At 41.0% G+C, this 14,613-nt stretch overlaps 1 non-coding gene across 1 annotated transcript; it reads left to right on the top strand.

Moving 5' to 3' along the window:
• The first annotated feature begins 11,911 nt into the window (after positions 1-11,911).
• LOC112805089 (small nucleolar RNA R71) lies at positions 11,912-12,019 on the top strand. Its single transcript, XR_003203699.1, has one exon. It is a non-coding gene; the product is annotated as a small nucleolar RNA R71 (small nucleolar RNA).
• Positions 12,020-14,613: the final 2,594 nt, after the last annotated feature.

Genomic DNA, 14,613 nt, shown 5'->3' with positions numbered 1-14,613 from the left:
ATAAGGGTAAGCACAACATAAAAAAAACTGGAAATAAACCGGAAAAAAAAAACGGAGGAGCCTGCTGAAGATGAGGCCATTACGGCTCGCACATAGGTGTCCTCCTTGGGATAGCGTCATTTAAAGAACAAGGGTCAGCACAACGTAAAAAAATAAAATATAAAATAATAAAAAAATCTGGAAAAAAAAACGAAAAAAAACTGGAGGAGTCTGCCGAGGATGAGGCCATTACGGCTAGCCTTTTGGAGTCCTCCTCGGGATAGCATCATTTAAAGAAGAAGGGTCAGTTCAACGTAAAAAAAACTGGAAAAAAACTGGAAAAAAAACAGGTGGAGCCTGCCGAAGAAGAGGCATTACGGCTCGCCTTTAGGTGTCCTCCTTGGGATATCGTCATTCAAAGAACAAGGGTCAGCACAACGTAAAAAAAATAAAAAAAATCGGAAAAAAATGGGAGGAGCCAACCGAAGATGAGGCCATTACGGCTCGCCTTTAGGTGTCCTCCTCGTGATAGCATCATTTAAAGAACAAGGGTCAGCACACCCTAAAAAAAAACCGAAGGAGCCTGCCAAAGATGAGGCCATTCCGGATCGCCTTTAGGTGTTCTCCTCGAGATAGCGTCATTTAAAGAACAAGGTTCAGCACAACGTAATAAAAAAAAGGAAAAAAACTAGAAAAAAAACCAGATGAGCCTGCCGAGGATGAGGCCATTACGGCTCGCATTTAGGTGTCCTCCTCGGGATAGCATCATTTAAAGAACAAGGGTCAGCACAACGTAAAAAAATAAAATATAAAATAATAAAAAAATTGGAAAAAAACCGGAAAAAAAAACTGGAGGAGCCTGCCGAAGATGAGGCCATTACGGCTAGCCTTTAGAAGACCTCCTCGGGATAGCGTCATTTAAGGAAGAAGGGTCAGCAAAACGAAAACAAAAAACTGGAAAAAACCGGAAAAAAAAACCGGAGGAGCCTGCCGAGGATGAGGCATTACGGCTCTTCTTTAGGTGTCCTCCTCGGGATATTGTCATTTAAAGAACAAGGGTCAGCACAACGTAAAAAAAATAGAAAAAAACCGGAAAAAAACGGGAGGAGCCTGCCGAAGATGAGGCCATTACGGCTCGCCTTTAGGTGTCCTCCTCGTGATAGCGTCATTTAAAGAACAAGGGTCAGCACACCCTAAAAAAAACCCGGAGGAGCCTGCCAAAGATGAGGCCATTCTGGCTCGCCTTTTGGTGTTCTCCTCCAGATAGCGTCATTTAAAGAACAAGGGTCAGCACAACGTAAAAAAAATAGAAAAAAACTGGAAAAAAAATGGGATGAGCCTACCGAAGATGAGGCCATTACGGCTCGCCTTTAGGTGTCCTCCTCGTGATAGCATCATTTAAAAAACAAGGGTCAGCACAACGTAAAAAAGAAAAAAAGAAAAAACTAGAAAAAAATCAGAGGAGCCTGCCGAAGATGACGCCATTACGGCTCGCCTTTAGGTGTCCTCCTCGGGATAGCATCATTTAAAGTACAAGGGTAAGCACAACGTAATAAAAAATAAAAGAATAAAAAACTGGAAAAAAATGGAGGAGCCTGCCGAAGATGAGGCCATTATGGTTCGCATTTACGTGTCCTCCTCGGGATAGCATCATTTAAAAAACAAGGATCAGCACAACGTAAAAAAATAAAATATAAAATAATAAAAAAAATTGGAAAAAAAATCGGAAAAAAAACTGGAGGAGCCTGCCGAAGATGAGGCCATTACGGCTAGCCTTTAGGAGTCCTCCTCGAGATAGCGTCTTTTAAAGAACAAGGGTCAGCACAACGTAAAAAAAAAACCAGAAAAAAAACCAGAAAAAAACCGGAGGAGCCTGACGAAGAGGAGGCGATTACGGCTCGCCTTTCGGTGTCCCCCTCGGGATAGCGTCATTTAAAGAACAAAGGTCAGCACAAAGTAAAAAAAAAAGAAAAAAAAAAAAAACTGGAAAAAAAACTTGAAAAAAAAATGGAGGAGCCTGCCGAAGTTGAGGCCATTATGGCTCGCCTTTAGGTGTCCTCCTCGGGATAGCATCATTTAAAGAACAAGGGTCACACCTTAAAAAAAACGGAGGAGCCTGCCGAAGATGAGGCCATTACGGCTCGCCTTTAGGTCTCCTCCTCGGGATAGCATCATTTAAAGAACAAGGATCAGCAGAACGTACAAAAAAAAAGAAAAAAAATAAAAAACTGGAAAAAAACCAGAGGAGCCTACTGAAGATGACGCCATTACGGCTCGCCTTTAGGTGTCCTCCTCGGGATAGCGTCATTTAAAGAACAAGGGTCAGCACAACGTAAAAAAAGGATGAAAAAAAAAACCAGAAAAAAAAAACCGGAGGAGCTTGCCAAATATGAGGCCATTACGGCTCGCCTTTATGTGTCATCCTCAAGATAGCATCATTTAAAGAACAATGGTCAGCACAACGTAAAAAAATAAAAAAATTAAAAAAAAACTGGAAAAAACCCGAAGGAGCCTGCCGAAGATGAGGCTATTACGGCTCACCTTTAGGTGTTCTCCTTTGGATAGCGTCATTTAAAGAACAAGAGTCAGCACAACGTAAAAAAAATAAGAAAAAAAAAACCGGAAAAAGAAAAATCGGAGGAGCCTGCCAAAGATGAAGCCAATACAACTCGCCTTTAGGTGTCCTCCTCGGGATAGCGTCATTTAAAGAACAAGGGTCAGCACAACGTAAAAAAAAAAAACTGGAAAAAAAATCGGAGGAGCCTGCCGAAGATGAGGCCATGACGGCTCGCCTTTAGGTGTCCTCCTCGGGATAGCATCATTTAAAGAACAAGGGTCAACACACCCTAAAAAAAAACCGGTGGAGCCTGGCGAAGATGAGGCCATTACGGCTCGCCTGTAGTTGTCCTCCTCAGGATAGCGTCATTTAAAGAACAAGGGTCAGCACAACGTAAAAAATAAAAAATAAAAAAACTAGAAAAAAAAAGGAAAAAGGAAACCGAAAAAAAAAACGGAGGAGCCTGCCGAAGATGAGGCCATTACCGCTCGCCTTTAGGTGTCCTCCTCGGGATAGCGTCATTTAAAGAACAAAAGTCAGCACAACGTAAAAAAAACTGGAAAAAAAATCGGAGGAGCCTGCCGAAGATGAGGCCATTACGGCTCGCCTTTAGGTGTCCTCCTCGTGATAGCGTCATTTAAAGAACAAGGGTCAGCTCAACGTAAAAAAAAATAGAAAAAAACCGGGAAAAAAATGGGAGGAGCCTACCGAAGATGAGGCCATTACGGCTCGCCTTTAGGTGTCCTCCTCGTGATAGCATCATTTAAAGAACAAGGGTCAGCGCAACGTAAAATAAAATTAAAAAAACCAGAGGAGCCTGCTGAGTCTACAGAAATACTAGTATGAGAGACAACATGCCCTAGAACAATCTGTTGTTTTACCATAAAATGACACTTTTCAAAATTCAATATAAGGTTTGAACTAACAGACCTGTCTAATACTTTATCTAAGTTATCCAAGCAAAGGCTAAAGGAATCACCGTATAGGCTAAAATCATCCATAAAAACCTCCATACAGCTCTCGATGAGATCAGAGAAAAGACCCATCATGCACCTTTGAAAAGTGGCTGGTGCAATGCCTAAGCCAAAGGGCATTCTCTTGTAAGCATAAGTCCCAAATACATGTAAAACTAGTCTTTTCCTGATCGTTAGGAGCTATATGAATTTGAAAATAGCCTGTATAACCATCTAAAAAGCAGTAATGGGATTTACCTGACAGGCGATCAAGCATTTGATCAATAAATGGCAAAGGGTAATGATCCTTGCGAGTAACTTGGTTGAGACACCTGTAATCAATACAAACTCTCCATGAATTCTGCACTCTAGTTGTCAGGAGCTCTCCATGCTCATTCTTTACTGTTGTGACCCCAGACTTCTTGGGCCCCACTTGTACTGGACTGACCCATTCACTATCTGAGATGGGGTAAATAATATCTGCTTCAACTAGCCTGGTCACTTCTTTCTTGACAACTTCTAAGATGGTGGGATTCAATCTTCTTTGGGGTTGATGGACAGGCTTTGATCCCTCTTCTAAGAATATTCTGTGCTCACAAACCTGAGGGTTGATGCCTACTATATCCGCCAATCTCCACCCAATTGCTTTCTTGTGTTGTCTCAACACACTAAGTAGTTGCTCCTCCTGTTGGGAAGTGAGTTCCCATGCAATGATAACTGGAAAATTCTGATTATTCTCAAGGTAAGCATACTTGAGGTGTGGAGGAAGGGGCTTCAATTCCGATCTCTACTCATGGCTAGGCTCTGGATTATCTAGGGTTATTGATAATGGCAAAATGTCCTCATTATGTTCAGAGGGTGTCCTCACACTTGGACTTTGCTCTAAGTGTTTCTCTTCTACTTCTTCTTGGTGAACTTAAGCTACAGGATGTCGCACTGGAAGATAGAATGATCTTCCGGAGGGTGTTTCATAGCTTCATTGAAACTGAAACTCATTGCTCTGGCATCTATCTCAAAGGAGTAAGTTCCTGAGAATGCATCCAGCTTGAACTTCGAAGTCTTCAGGAATGGTCTTCCAAGCAGGATTGATGACGGTCTTCCTAAGTCATTAGGGGGCATTTCCAGGATATAAAAGTCAATGGGAAATGTGAGCCCCTTAATGCTCAGTAATACATCTTCAGCAATTCCAACTACTGTAATAATGCTTTTATCTGCTAACACAAAATGAGCTGCCAAACTTTATAAGGGAGGGAGCCTCAAAGCATCATATATAGACAATGGCATTATACTAACACACACTCTTAAATCACACATGCAGTCAGAAAATAATACACCTCTAATGGTACAGTTAACCATGCATGGGCCTGGATCACTACATTTTTCAGGTATACCTCCCATTAGAGCAGATATAGAACTACCTAAAAAAATAGTTTCTAATTCATTAATTTTATCTTTATGTATGCATAAATCTTTCAGAAACTTTGCATATTTAGGCACCTGTTGAATAACATAAAAAAGGGGAACAGATACCTCAACCTTTTCGAAAATTTCTACCATTTTGGGATCAAGTTCCATCTGCTTTCTGGACTTCCGTGCAAGGTGTGGAAATGGGATAGGAATGTCGCCATTTGCAGCTTCTGCTTCCCTTGGTGCTCCATTCCTTGGCTGAGCTGCTTCTTCTTTAACCTTGTCTTGTACTTCCTCTTCCTCTTCAGCATCTTCCAGTTCTACCATATCCTCAATTGGGGTGTATTTTTGTGGGTTTAGCTCCTCCTGGTTCCTTTCTTGCAGTGTGGTTCCAGACCTCAAAGTGATGACATTGATGCCACCTTTGGGGTTAGGTAAGGGTTGAGAAGGAATTTCACTGGAGCTTAAAGGCTGGTTGGTGGGATTATTCAGTGATCCAATCTGTGAGACGAGAGCTTGCAAGGTAGAGTTCAGACCATTCAAGGTAGAAGTGAGGTTGTTCTCCATGGTCTTCTGTCTTTGATCAATAGAATGTAGCAACTCGTCATTGGAAGAGGGAGGGGGTAAGTAATCTGAGGGGTCTGCTGTTGGTTGTTCTGAGCTGCTTGGGACTGCCTTTTGTGAGGTGCTCTGTAAGGCTGGTTCTGATTCTACTGTCTGTTGTTATTATTCCACCTCTAATTTCTATTGTTGTCTCTGCCTCCTCTATTATAGTTGTCCCTCTGGTGCACGAAATTGTGATCATCAATGGCGCCATCAACATGGTACGCTCAATTGTAATCTCAACTCTTTATCACAACTTCGCACAACTAACCAGCAAGTACACTAGGTCATCCAAGTAATAAACCTTACGCGAGTAAGGGTCGATCCCACGGAGATTGTTGGTATGAAGCAAGCTATGATCATCTTGTAAATCTCAGTCAGGCAGATTCAAATGGTTATGGAGGATTAATAACTAAAAGATAAATAAGACATAAAATAAAGATAGAGATACTTATGCAATTCATTAGTGAGAATTTCAGATAAACGTATGGAGATGCTTTGTCCCTTCCGTCTCTCTGCTTTCCTACTGTCTTCATCCAATCCTTCTTACTCCTTTCCATGGCAAGCTGTATGTTGGGCATCACCGTTGTCAATGGCTACAGTCCCGTCCTCTCAGTGAAAATGTTCAACGTGCTCTGCCACAGCACGGCTATTCATCTGTCGGTTCTCAATCAGGTTGGAATAGAATCCAATGATTCTTTTGCGTCTGTCACTAACACCCAGCCTTCAGGAGTTTGAAGCTCGTCACAGTCATTCAATCCTCGAATCCTACTCAAAATACCACATACAAGGTTTAGACCTTCTGGATTCTCTTGAATGCCGCCATCAATTCTAGCTTATACCACGAAGATTCTGATTAAGGAATCCAAGAGATATCCACTGAATCTAAGGTAGAACGGAGGTGGTTGTCAGGCACACGTTCATAGGTGAGAATGATGATGAGTGTCACGGATCATTACATTCATCATGTTGAGGAACAAGTGATATCTTAGAACAAGAATAGGCTGAATTGAATAGAAGAACAATAGTAATTGCATTAATACTCGAGGTACAGCAAAGCTCCACACCTTAATCTATGGTGTGTAGAAACTCCACCGTTGAAAATACATAAGAACAAGGTCTAGGCATGGCCGAATGGCCAGCCTCCCATAATCTAAGAACTAGACGTCCAAAGATGATCCTCAGATCTAAAGTGATCAAAAGATTGCAAATACAATAGCAAAAGGTCCTATTTGTAGAGAACTAGTAGCTTAGGGTTTACAAAGATGAGTAAATGACATAAAAATCCACTTCCGGGCCCACCTGGTGTGTGCTTGGGCTGAGCATTGAAACTTTCATGTGTAGAGACTTTTCTTGGAGTTAAACGCCAGCTTTTGTGCCAGTTTGGGCGTTTAACTCCCATTCTTGTGCCAGTTCCGGCGTTTTACGCTAGAATTCTTGAGCTGACTTGGAACGCCTGTTTGGGCCATCAAATCTTGGGTAAAGTATGGACTATTATATATTGCTGGAAAGCCCAGGATGTCTACTTTCCAACGTAATTAAGAGCGCGCCAATTAGGCTTTTGTAGCTCCAGCAAATCTACTTCGAGTGCAGGGAGGTCAGAATCCAACAGCATCTGCAGTCCTTTTCAGCCTCTGAATCAGATTTTTGCTCAGGTCCCTCAATTTCAGCCAGAAAATACCTAAAACCACAGAAAAATACACAAACTCATAGTAAAGTCTAGAAAAGTGAATTATAACTAAAAACTAATAAAAATATAATAAAAACTAACTAAAACATACTAAAAACATACTAAAAATAATGCCAAAAAGCGTATAAATTATCCGCTCATCACAACACCAAACTTAAATTGTTGCTTGTCCCCAAGCAACTGAAAATCAAATAAGATAAAAAGAAGAGAATATGCAATGAATTCCAAAAACATCTATGAAGATCAGTATTAATTAAATGAGCGGGGCTTGTAGCTTTTTGCCTCTGAACAGTTTTGGCATCTCACTCTATCCTTTGAAATTCAGAATGATTGGCTTCTATAGGAACTTAGAATCCAGATAGTGTTATTGATTCTCCTAGTTAAGTATGATGATTCTTGAACACAGCTACTTTATGAGTCTTGGCCGTGGCCCAAAGCACTCTGTCTTCCAGTATTACCACCGGATACATACATGCCACAGACACATAACTGGGTGAACCTTTTCATATTGTGACTCAGCTTTGCTAGAGTCCCCAATTAGAGGTGTCCAGGGTTCTTAAGCACACTCTTTTTGCCTTAGATCATGACTTTATTTTTTTCTTTTTCTTTTTCCTCTCTTTCTCTCCTTTTTTTGTATTCACTGCTTTTTCTTGCTTCAAGAATCATTCTTATGGATTTTCAGATCCTCAGTAACATGTCTCCTTTTTCATCATTCTTTCAAGAGTCAACATTCATGAACAACAAATTCAAAAGACATATGCACTGTTCAAGCATACATTCAGAAACCAAAAGTATTGCCACCACATCAAAATAATTAATCTGTTATAAAATTCAAAATTCATGCAATTCTTCTCTTTTTCAATTAAGAACATTTTTCATTTAAGAAAGGTGATGGAGTCATAGGACATTCATAACTTTAAGGCATAGACACTAAGACACTAATGATCATAAGACACAAACATAGATAAACATAAGCATGAAAATTCGAAAAACAAAAAAATAAAGAACAAGGAGATTAAAGAACGGGTCCACCTTAGTGATGGCGGTTTGCTCTTCCTCTTGAATATCTTATGGAGTGCTTGAGCTCCTCAATGTCTCTTCCTTGCCTTTGTTGCTCCTCTCTCATGATTCTTTGATCTTCTCTAATTTCATGGAGGAGGATGGAATGTTCTTGGTGCTCCACCCTTAGTTGTCCCATGTTGGAACTCAATTCTCCTAGGGAGGTGTTAATTTAATCCCAATAGTTTTGTGGAGGAAAGTGCACCCCTTGAGGCATCTCAGGGATTTCATGATGAGTGGGATCTCTTGTTTGCTCCATTCTTTTCTTAGTGATGGGCTTGTCTTCATCAATGAGGATGTCTCCCTCTATGTTAACTCCAACTGAATTACAGAGGTGACAAATGAGATGAGGGAAGGCTAACCTTGCCAAGGTAGAGGACTTGTCTGCCACCTTATAAAGTTCTTGGGATATAACCTCATGAACTTCTATTTCCTCTCCAATCATGATGCTATGAATCATGATAGCCCGGTCTATAGTAACTTCGGACCGGTTGCTAGTGGGAATGATTGAGCGTTGGATAAACGCCAACCATCCCCTAGCCACGGGCTTGAGGTCATGCCTTCTCAGTTGAACAGGCTTCCCTCTTGAATCTTTCTTCCATTGAGCCCCCTCTTCACAAATGTCTATGAGGACTTGGTCCAACCTTTGATTAAAGTTGACCCTTCTAGTGTAAGGGTGTTCATCTCCTTGCATCATGGGCAAGTTGAATGCCAACCTTACATTTTCCGGACTAAAATCTAAGCATTTCCCCGAACCATTGTAAGCCAATTCTTTGGGTCCGGGTTCACACTTTGATCATGGTTCTTGGTGATCCATGCATTGGCATAGAACTCTTGAACCATTAAGATTCTGACTTGTTGAATGGGGTTGGTAAGAACTTCCCAACCTCTCCTTTGGATCTCATGTCGGATCTCTGGATATTCACTCTTTTTGAGTTTGAAAGGGACCTCGGGGATCACCTTCTTCATGGCTACAACTTCATAGAAGTGGTCTTGATGCACCCTTGAGATGAATCTCTCCATCTTCTATGACTCGGAGGTGGAAGATTTTGCCTTCCCTTTCCTCTTTCTAGAGGTTTTTCCGGCCTTAGATGCCATAAATGGTTTTGGAAAAACAAAAAACAATGCTTTTACCACACCAAACTTAGAAGGTTTGCTCGTCCTCGAGCAAAAGAAGGAAGAAGAGAGTAGAAGAAGAAGAAATAGAGGAGATGAATGTGGCTTTGTGGTTCGGCCAAGGGGGAGAAGTAGTGTTTAGGTTGTGTGAAAATGAAGGAGTGAAGAAGGGTTTATATAGGGGTGGAGAGAGGGGTAGGGTTCGGTCATGTATGGGTGGGTTTGGGAGGGAAAGTGGTTTGAATTTGAATGGTAAGGTAGGTGGGGTTTTATGAAGGATGGATGTGAGTGGTGAAGAGAATAGTGGGATTTGATAGGTGAGGGGTTTTTGGGGAAGAGGTGTTGAAGTGATTGGTGAATGGGTGAGGAAGAGAGAGAATGGTGGGGTGGGTGGGGATCCTGTGGGGTCCACAGATCCTGAGGTGTCAAGGAAAATTCATCCTTGCACCAAGTGGCGAGCAAAAATGCTCCTTCTGCCAATTTTGGCGTTAAACGCCGGGCTGGTGTCCATTTCTGGCGTTTAACGCCAGCGTCTTGCCCCTTCCTGGCATTTAACGCCAGTCTGGTGCCCTTTTCTGGCGTTAAACGCCCAGAATGGTGCCAGACTGGGCGTTAAACACCCATTTGTTGCCCTTACTGGCGTTTAAACGCCAGCAAGTTTTCCTCCAAGGTGTGCTATTTTTCTTTCTGTTTTTCATGCTGTTTTTGCTTTTTCAATTGATTTTGTGACTTCCCATGATCATCAACCTATAAAAAACATAAAATAACAAAGGAAAATAGATAAATATAACATTGGGTTGCCTCCCAACAAGCGCTTCTTTAATGTCAGTAGCTTGACAGTGGGCTCTCATGGAGCCTCACAGATACTCAGAGCAATGTTGGAATCTCCCAACACCAAACTTAGAGTTTGAATGTGGGGGTTCAACATCAAACTTAGAAGTTGGTTGTGGCCTCCCAACACCAAACTTAGAGTTTGGCTGTGGGGGCTCTGTTTGACTCTGTTTTGAGAGAAGCTCTTCATGCTTCCTCTCCATGGTTACAGAGGGATATTCTTGAGCCTTAAACAAAAAGGATTCTTCATTCACTTGAATGATCAATTCTCCTCTGTCAACATCAATCACAGCCTTGGCTGTGGCTAGGAAGGGTCTGCCAAGGATGATGAATTCATCCATGCACTTCCCAGTCTCTAGGACTATGAAGTCAGCAGGGATGTAATGGTCTTCAACCTTTACCAGAACATCCTCTAACAAGTCCATAAGCTTGTTTTCTTGAATTATCTACCATCTCTAGTGAGATTCTTGCAGTTTGTACCTCAAAGATCCCTAGCTTCTCCATTACAGAGAGAGGCATGAGGTTTATGCTTGACCCTAGGTCACACAAAGCCTTCTTGAAGGTCATGGTGCCTACTGTACAAGGTATTGAGAACTTCCCAGGATCATGTCTCTTTTGAGGTAATCTCTGCCTAGTCAAGTCATCCAGTTCTTTGGTGAGCAAAGGGGGTTCATCCTCCCAAGTCTCATCACCAAATAACTTGTCATTTAGCTTCATGATTGCTCCAAGGTACTTAGCAACTTGCTCTTCAGTGACATCTTCATCCTCTTCAGAGGAAGAATACTCATCAGAGCTCATGAATGGTAGAAGTAAATCCAATGGAATCTCTATGGTCTCATTGTGAGCCTCAGATTCCCATGGTTCCTCATTAGGGAACTCATTGGAGGCCAGTGGACGTCCATTGAGGTCTTCCTCAGTGGCGATCACTGCCTCTTCCTCCTCTCCAAATTCGGCCATGTTGATGGCCTTGCACTCTCCTTTTGGATTCTCTTCTGTATTGCTTGGAAGAGTACTAGGAGGGAGTTCATTAACTTTCTTACTCAGCTGACCCACTTGTGCCTCCAAGTTTCTAATGGAGGACCTTGTTTCAGTCATGAAACTTTGAGTGGTTTTGATTAGATCAGAGACCATGGTTGCTAAGTTAGAGTGGCTCTGCTTAGAATTCTCTGTCTGTTGCTGAGAAGATGATGGAAAAGGCTTGCCATTGCTAAACCTGTTTCTTCCACCATTATTGTTGTTGAAACCTTGTTGAGGTCTCTGTTGATCCTTCCATGAGAGATTTGGATGATTTCTCCATGAAGGATTATAGGTGTTTCCATAGGGTTCTCCCATGTAATTCACCTCTTCCATTGATGGGTTTTCAGGATCATAAGCTTCTTCTTCAGATGAAGCGTACTTAGTACTGCCTGGTGCATCTTGCATTCAAGACAGACTTTGAGAAATCATATTGACTTGCTGAGTCAATATTTTGTTCTGAGCCAGTATGGCATTCAGAGTATCAATCTCAAGAACTCCTTTTTTCTGATTCATCCCATTGTTCACAGGATTCCTTTCAGAAGTGTACATGAATTGGTTATTTGCAACCATTTCAATGAGTTCTTGAGCTTTTGCAGGCGTCTTCTTCAGATGAAGAGATCCTCCAGCAGAGCTGTCCAATGACATCTTGGACAGTTCAGACAGATCATCGTAGAAGATACCTATGATGCTCTATTCAGAAAGCATGATAGAAGGACACTTTCTGATCAATTGTTTGTATCTTTCCCAAGCTTCATAGAGGGAATCACCTTCCTTCTGTTTGAAGGTTTGGACTTCCACTCTAAGCTTACTCAATTTTTCAGGTGGAAAGAACTTTGCCAAGAAGGCATTGACTAGCTTTTCCCAAGAGTTCAGGCTTTCTTTAGGTTGTGACTCCAACCATATCCGAGCTCTGTCTCTTACAGCAAAAGGGAATAGCATAAGTCTGTAGACCTCAGGGTCAACCCCATTAGTCTTGATAGTGTCACAGATTTGCAAGAACTCAACTAAAAATTGATGAGGATCTTCCAATGGAAGTCCATGGAACTTGCAATTCTGTTGCATTAGAGGAACTAATTGATGCTTAAGCTCAAAGTTGTTTGCTCCAATGGCAGGGATAAAGATGCTTCTCCCATAGAAGTCGGGAGTGGGTGCAGTAAAGTCACCCAGCACCTTCCTTGCATTGTTGGCATTGTTGTTGTTTTCGGCTGCCTTGTCTTCTTCTTATTTGAAGATTTCTGTTAGGTCCTCTACAGAGAGTTATGCTTTGGCTTCTCTTAGCTTTCGCTTCAAGGTCCTTTCAGGTTCAGGGTCAGCCTCAACAAGAATGCTTTTGTCTTTGCTCCTGCTCATATGAAAGAGAAGAGAACAAGAAAATATGGAATCCTCTATGTCACAGTATAGAGATTCCTTGAGGTGTCAGAGGAAGAGAAGAATAGAAGGAAAAGGTAGAAGAATTCGAACTTATCAAGAGAGATGGAGTTCGAATTGTTGATAGTGGAGAAGTGTTAGTCCATAAATAGAAGGATGTGAGAAGAGGGGAAGAAATTTTCGAAAATAAAGTAAAAGAATTTGAAATAATTAAAAGAAATTTTGAAAAATTGATTAATGATTTTCGAAAATTAAAGTTGGGAAAGAAATAAAGTGATTTTGAAAAAGATTTTGAAATTAAAAATCAAAAAGATATGATTGAAAACTATTTTGAAAAAGATGTGATTAAAAAGATATGATTGAAAAGTTATGGTTTTAAACAGATATGATTGACAAACAATTTAAAAAGATTTGATTTTTAAAATTAATGACTTGGCTAACAAGAAAAGATATGATTCAAATATTAAACCTTTATCAACAGAAAAGGCAACATACTTGAAATGTTTGAATCAAATCAATAATTAGTAGCAAGTATTTTTGAAAATGAAGAGAAATTAATTTTGAAAAGATATGATTGAAAAGATATGATTTGAAAAAGATTTGATTTTGAAAAATTTTGAAAACTTGAAAAAAATTTTGCATTAAAAACAAAATCTTCCCTCTTGTGCCATCCTGGCGTTAAACGCCCAGAATGGTATCCATTCTGGCATTTAACGCCCAAAACATGGTACGCTCAATTGTGATCATCAATGGTGCCATCAACATGGTACGCTCAATTGTAATCTCAACTCTTTATCACAACTTCGCACAACTAACCAACAAGTGCACTGGGTCGTCCAAGTAATAAACCTTACGCGAGTAAGGGCCGATCCCACGGAGATTTGTTGGTATGAAGCAAGCTATGGTCATCTTGTAAATCTCAGTCAGGCGGATTCAAATGGTTATGGAGGATTAATAACTAAAAGATAAATAAGACATAAAATAAAGATAGAGATACTTATGCAATTCATTAGTGAGAATTTCAGATAAGCGTATGGATATGCTTTGTCCCTTCTGTCTCTCTGCTTTCCTACTGTCTTCATCCAATCCTTCTTACTCCTTTCCATGGCAAGCTGTATGTTGGGCATCACCGTTGTCAATGGCTACAGTCCCATCCTCTCAGTGAAAATGTTCAACGCGCTCTGCCACAACACGGCTATTCATCTGTCGGTTCTGAATCAGGTTGGAATAGAATCTAATGATTCTTTTGCGTCTGTCACTAACGCCCAGCCTTCAGGAGTTTGAAGCTCGTCACAGTCATTCAATCCTCGAATCCTACTCAGAATACCACAGACAAGGTTTAGACCTTCCGGATTCTCTTGAATGCCGCCATCAATTCTAGCTTATACCACGAAGATTTTGATTAAGGAATCCAAGAGATATCCACTCATCTAAGGTAGAACGAAGGTGGTTGTCAGGCACACGTTCATAGGTGAGAATGATGATGAGTGTCACAGATCATCACATTCATCAAGTTGAGGAACAAGTGATATCTTAGAACAAGAATAGGCTGAATTGAATAGAAGAACAATAGTAATTGCATTAATACTCGAGGTACAGCAGAGCTCCACACCTTAATCTATGGTGTGTAGAAACTCCACCGTTGAAAATACATAAGAACAAGGTCTAGGCATGGCCGAATGGCCAGCCTCCATAATCTAAGAACTAGACATCCAAAGATGATCCTCGGATCTAAAGTGATCAAAAGATTGCAAATACAATAGCAAAAGGTCCTATTTGTAGAGAACTAGTAGCTTAGGGTTTACAAAGATGAGTAAATGACATAAAAATCCACTTCCGGACCCACTTGGTGTGTGCTTGGGCTGCGCATTGAAGCTTTCATGTGTAGAGACTTTTCTTGGAGTTAAACGCTAGCTTTTGTGCCAGTTTGGGCGTTTAACTCCCATTCTTGTGCCAGTTCTGGCGTTTTACGCCAGAATTCTTGAGCTGACTTAAAATGCCTGTTTGGGCCATCAAATCCTGGGTAAAGTATG

This window comes from Arachis hypogaea, chromosome 5 (genome assembly GCF_003086295.3).
Source record: "Arachis hypogaea cultivar Tifrunner chromosome 5, arahy.Tifrunner.gnm2.J5K5, whole genome shotgun sequence".
NCBI lineage: Eukaryota > Viridiplantae > Streptophyta > Magnoliopsida > Fabales > Fabaceae > Arachis > Arachis hypogaea.
Note: the sequence above shows the minus strand (reverse complement) of the source record. Positions and strands in the feature narration are given on the sequence as shown.